The sequence below is a fragment of the Triticum dicoccoides genome, chromosome 2A, assembly GCF_002162155.2.
Source record: "Triticum dicoccoides isolate Atlit2015 ecotype Zavitan chromosome 2A, WEW_v2.0, whole genome shotgun sequence".
In the NCBI taxonomy this organism is placed as follows: Eukaryota; Viridiplantae; Streptophyta; class Magnoliopsida; order Poales; family Poaceae; genus Triticum; species Triticum dicoccoides.
Window position 1 is genome coordinate 376844564 of NC_041382.1, and position 6795 is coordinate 376851358.

Here is a 6795-nt window from a genome sequence, read left to right on the forward strand (position 1 = left end):
CTACAACGGTTGCCGATCACCGCCTGCTGCTGGGTAAGAACTGGTAAGAATTTGAGATTTGCTTGACGGATTTGTGACACCCGCCACCACCACCACTTGTTAGTAGTCTGTAGGATCATATTCTTGTGTGTTTCTATTGCTGCTAACCATGCCAGGATCACAAGACGACGAGACTAACTGGGAGAACTTGACGAACAAGGAGCTTCATGATACGTTTCAGCAAATGATGAGTGGACAGGTGCACGATGTGATAAACAGATTTGAAGAGGCCATGGAGAAGATAGATGGCATGGAGAAGAAGTTTGAAACAAAGCTCGATAACAAGTTTGCTGAATTGCTTTCGCGTTTTCCACCACCACCACCGGCTGCTCCTGCCGCACCTCTGCAACAACAGCAACAACATCGACTACCTCCACGTCGGGAAACAGCCCTCCACCGAGCGAGCCGTGTCCCTCTTCAGCCGGGCCAAACTGCTGGTGCTGCTGTTGATACTTCTGTGGCTCCTACTGCTGATGTGGAGGAGGATGATTATGTGGGAGATTATGAGGATGAGGTTGATCAAAATCAGAACTACGTGCCACCACTAGCACAGCAACCACCAGGTCGTCCACATGCAAATAATGGCAATGGTAGGGCTCACCCTCAGGTACGATATCATGACCATCTCCCTAAACTAAAATTGAATATTCCACCATTTGAGGGTAGATATGTTCCTGATATATATCTTACTTGGGAGTTAGAAACTGAACAACGATTTACATGTTTACAATATCCCGAGGAGAGACGTGTTCCTGCTGCTGTTTGTGCATTCACTAGTTTTGCATGTGTTTGGTGGTCTGAGCATTGTAGATTATATCCTATTCCGGCTACTTGGGATGCTTTGAAAACTGCTATGCATACTCATTGGGTTCCACCATATTATCAACGTGAATTACTTCAAAAATTGCAGCGCTTAAGACAGGGAAAAAATTCTATAGAAGAATATTATCAGGAATTACAAACTGGCATGATTAGATGTGGTATTGTTGAGGAGAATGAAGCTATGCTTGCACGTTTTATGGGTGGATTAAATAGAGAGATTCAGACGATTCTAGAGTATAAGGAGTATACTAATATCACTCGTTTATTCCATCTTGCTTGTAAAACTGAACGTGAAGTGCAGGATCGACAGGCATTGGCGCGGACTAACTTTTCTGCAGGTCGACCTTCATCATGGACACCACGTGCATCATCTACTTCCACACGTTCTACTACACCGGCGCCTCCGTCGGCTGCCACCTCCAACCGTGATACAATAAAGCAGGCACAATCACCACTATCTGCCAAGAGCACACCTTCTGGGCCTGTAAAGAGCTCTTCTTCACCCATGGCATCAACAGGGCAAACACATGATATTATTTGTCGACGTTGCAAGGGTGGAGGTCATTATGCGAGAGAATGTCCATCTAAGCGTGTGATGATTGTTACTAAGGATGGTGGGTATGAGTCCGCTAGTGACTATGATGAGGAGACCTTGGCTCTTATTACACGTGAAGAACATGGTGGAGACGATTCTGATCATGAGACGCAATACATGGCTCCTGAAGATGCTGACAGGTATGAATGTTTAGTTGCTCAACGTGTTTTGAGTGTGCAGGTGACACAAGCTGAGCAAAATCAGAGGCATAATTTGTTCCATACAAAGGGAGTTGTGAAGGAACATTCTGTTCGCGTGATCATAGATGGAGGGAGCTGCAGTAACTTGGCTAGCATGGAGATGGTGGAGAAGCTATCTCTCACCACAAGACCACATCCACATCCTTACTACATCCAATGGTTCAACAACAGCGGCAAGGTTAAGGTAACACGTATTGTTCGTGTGCAGTTTAGTATCTCTACATATGCTGATTATGTTGATTGTGATGTGGTACCTATGCAAGCATGTTCCTTATTACTTGGTAGACCATGGCAATTTGATAAAAATTCCGTACACCATGGTAGAAACAATCAGTATACTCTTGTTCGTAACGATAAGAATATTACTTTGCTTCCTATGACTCCTGATTCCATTTTGAAAGATGATATTAATAGAGCTAATAAAGCAAAACAGGAGACAAATAAGAGTGAAAATCAGATTGTGGCAAAAGAATTTGAGCACCAAATGAAGCCTAATAATAAACCATCTACTGTTGTTTCTGAAATTAAATTAAAAAGTGCATGTTTACTTGCCACCAAATCTGATATTGATGAGCTAGATTTTAGCAAATCTGTTTGCTATGCTTTTGTGTGCAAAGAGGCATTATTTTCATTCGAGGACATGCCTTCCTCTTTGCCCCCTGCTGTCACTAACATTTTGCAGGAGTTCGATGACGTCTTTCCACAAGACGTGCCACCGGGATTACCACCTATTCGAGGGATTGAGCATCAAATTGACTTAATTCCCGGTGCTTCGCTACCCAACCGTGCACCATACCGTACCAATCCAGAGGAGACGAAGGAGATTATTCGTCAAGTACAAGAACTGCTCGACAAAGGTTATATACGCGAATCCCTTAGTCCTTGTGTTGTTCCTATCATTTTAGTGCCGAAAAAGGATGGTACGTCGCGTATGTGCATTGATTGTAGAGGCATTAATAATATTACTATTCGTTATCGTCATCCTATTCCTAGGCTAGATGATATGCTTGATGAATTGAGTGGCTCTACAATATTCTCCAAAGTTGATTTGCGTAGTGGATACCATCAAATTCGTATGAAATTGGGTGATGAATGGAAAACAACATTTAAAACTAAGTTTGGATTATATGAGTGGTTAGTCATGCCTTTTGGGTTAACTAATGCACCTAGTACTTTCATGAGGTTAATGAACGAAGTTTTACGTGCTTTCATTGGACGATTTGTGGTAGTTTACTTTGATGACATATTGATTTATAGCAAATCTTTGGAGGAACATTTGGAACATTTACGTGCTGTTTTTATTGCTCTACGTGATGCACGTTTGTTTGGAAACCTTGGAAAGTGCACCTTTTGCACCGACCGAGTATCTTTTCTTGGCTATGTTGTTACTCCACAGGGAACTGAAGTTGATAAAGCCAAGATTGAAGCTACTGAGAGTTGGCTGCAGCCCAAAACGGTCACACAAGTGAGGAGTTTCCTTGGCCTCGCTGGTTTCTATAGGCGTTTTGTGAGAGATTTCAGCACCATTGCTGCACCTCTCAACGAGCTTACAAAGAAGGATGTGCCTTTTGTTTGGGGTACCGCACAGGAAGAAGCCTTCACGGTATTGAAAGATAAGTTGACACATGCTCCTTTACTCCAACTTCCTAATTTCAATAAGACTTTTGAGCTTGAATGTGATGCTAGTGGAATTGGATTAGGAGGTGTGTTATTACAAGATGGAAAACCTGTTGCATACTTTTCTGAAAAATTGAGTGGGCCTAGTCTGAACTATTCTACTTATGATAAAGAATTATATGCTCTTGTTCGGACCTTAGAAACATGGCAACATTATTTATGGCCCAAGGAATTTGTTATACATTCTGATCATGAATCTTTGAAACACATTAAAAGTTAAGCAAAACTGAACCGTAGACATGCTAAATGGGTTGAATTCATTGAGACTTTCCCTTATGTCATTAAACACAAGAAGGGTAAAGAAAATGTTATTGCTGATGCCTTGTCTCGTCGTTATACTATGCTTTCACAACTTGACTTTAAAATATTTGGTTTGGAGACCATCAAAGATCAATATGTTCATGATGCTGAATTTAAAGATGTATTGCAGAATTGTAAGGAAGGGAGAACTTGGAACAAGTTCGTTCTTAACGATGGATTTGTGTTTCGTGCTAACAAGCTATGCATTCCAGCTAGCTCCGTTTGTCTTTTGTTGTTGCAGGAGGCGCATGGAGGAGGATTAATGGGACACTTTGGCGTCAAGAAGATGGAGGATATACTTGCTACACATTTCTTTTGGCCAAAGATGAGACGGGATGTTGAGCGTTTTGTTGCTCGCTGCACTACATGTCAAAGAGCTAAGTCACGACTCAATCCTCATGGTTTATATATGCCTTTGCCTGTACCTAGTGTTCCTTGGGAGGATATATCTATGGCCTTTCTTTTAGATTTACCTCGAACAAAGAAGGGGAGCGATAGCATATTTGTTGTCGTGGATAGGTTCACGAAAATGGCACACTTTATACCATGTCATAAAAGCGATGATGCTGTTAATGTTGCTGATTTGTTCTTTCGTGAAATTATTCGCTTACATGGTGATAAGGGCAAAGGTGTCCCGTCTTTCGATGAGATGGTGGATTTCGCTTTGGTGGAAGTCGACTTTGACGATCCGACTACGAACGTGCGAGGACGTCGCGCCTTAGCAATCGCTAAACCAACTCCGAGAGGTTATTGACCACGCCGGAGCACGATCAACCTGACCACGAGGGTCTGTTTCCTGCGAGCAAACGAAGAACAAGCAAGAAACTGAGATTGCAATCTGGATATTGCGAATATAAGATGAAAGCTTTATTGATCAAGGTGGGGTTCTGTGACGCCTTTGTCTGGTCGTTGAACACAAACGAAGTACGCGAAGTTGCAGCTATGGCGAACTTTTAATCTAAACAAAACCCAAAGTCTAAACGATGCCCTAAGGGTTGTATATATGGAGGAAGAGGGGGGAATTTCGTGGCCCTTGGTGGCGGGGTCCGAAATCAACCCTATCTCTTGTTTCCCCACACATACGGACTCTAAAAATAGCCTATACTTATGTATTTCGAAATTACATGGGCCTGGCCCAATAATAAGGTGACGCAGCACCTAAAATAGCCTCGGGACGAAATTTATGAAGTGGCATCTTGTATATTTCGTCCAAGGCTTCATGCACCCATTATGGTGGCTTCAAAGTCCTGAAATCATCACTTGTAACTCCGTTCTTGTTCCCCTTGCGCATGCCATCATCTCCATGCTTGTTCTTGCTCCAATGTTCATCCTTCTCCAAGCTAGGCCCTTCATTTGTAAGCAAAACAAATGTATCCAATTTAGGCAGCATCATATTCTCATGAACATTAGAATCATTACCAAGAAACGAAAGTACCTGGTAATTTAGTTGGCGTGCACGAGCTCTAGTAATTGGTCCAGTATGTATAGCAGCAGGGGCTGTGGGTGTAACAATTGTATTGATGTCCTCATCACTTTTGGGTTAACCAATGCACCTAGTACTTTCATGAGGTTAATGAACGAAGTTTTACGTGCTTTCATTGGACGATTTGTGGTAGTTTACTTTGATGACATATTGATTTATAGCAAATCTTTGGAGGAACATTTGGAACATTTACGTGCTGTTTTTATTTCTCTACGTGATGCACGTTTGTTTGGAAACCTTGGAAAGTGCACCTTTTGCACCGACCGAGTATCTTTTCTTGGCTATGTTGTTACTCCACAGGGAATTGAAGTTGATAAAGCCAAGATTGAAGCTATTGAGAGTTGGCCGCAGCCCAAAACGGTCACACAAGTGAGGATTTTCCTTGGCCTCGCTGGTTTCTATAGGTGTTTTGTGAGAGATTTCAGCACCATTGCTGCACCTCTCAACGAGCTTACAAAGAAGGATGTCCTTTTGTTTGGGGTACCGCAGAGGAAGAAGCCTTCACGGTATTGAAAGATAAGTTGACACATGCTCCTTTACTCCAACTTCCTAATTTCAATAAGACTTTTGAGCTTGAATGTGATGCTAGTGGAATTGGATTAGGAGGTGTGTTATTACAAGATGGAAAACCTGTTGCATACTTTTCTGAAAAATTGAGTGGGCCTAGTCTGAACTATTCTACTTATGATAAAGAATTATATGCTCTTGTTCGGACCTTAGAAACATGGCAACATTATTTATGGCCCAAGGAATTTGTTATACATTCTGATCATGAATCTTTGAAACACATTAAAAGTCAAGCAAAACTGAACCGTAGACATGCTAAATGGGTTGAATTCATTGAGACTTTCCCTTATGTCATTAAACACAAGAAGGGTAAAGAAAATGTTATTGCTGATGCCTTGTCTCGTCGTTATACTATGCTTTCACAACTTGACTTTAAAATATTTGGTTTGGAGACCATCAAAGATCAATATGTTCATGATGCTGAATTTAAAGATGTATTGCAGAATTGTAAGGAAGGGAGAACTTGGAACAAGTTCCTTCTTAACGATGGATTTGTGTTTCGTGCTAACAAGCTATGCATTCCAGCTAGCTCCGTTCGTCTTTTGTTGTTGCAGGAGGCGCATGGAGGAGGATTAATGGGACACTTTGGCATCAAGAAGACGGAGGATATACTTGCTACACATTTCTTTTGGCCAAAGATGAGACGGGATGTTGAGCGTTTTGTTGCTCGCTGCACTACATGTCAAAGAGCTAAGTCACGACTCAATCCTCATGGTTTATATATGCCTTTGCCTGTACCTAGTGTTTCTTGGGAGGATATATCTATGGACTTTGTTTTAGGTTTACCTCGAACAAAGAAGGGGAGGGATAGCATATTTGTTGTCGTGGATAGGTTCTCGAAAATGGCACACTTTATACCATGTCATAAAAGCGATGATGCTGTTAATGTTGCTGATTTGTTCTTTCGTGAAATTATTCGCTTACATGGTGTGCCAAATACTATTGTTTCAGATCGTGATACTAAATTTCTTAGCCACTTTTGGAGATGTTTATGGGCTAAGTTGGGGACTAAGCTGCTTTTTAGTACTACTTGTCACCCCCAAACTGATGGACAAATTGAAGTAGTCAATAGGTGTGCCAAATACTATTGTTTCAGATCGTGATACTAAATT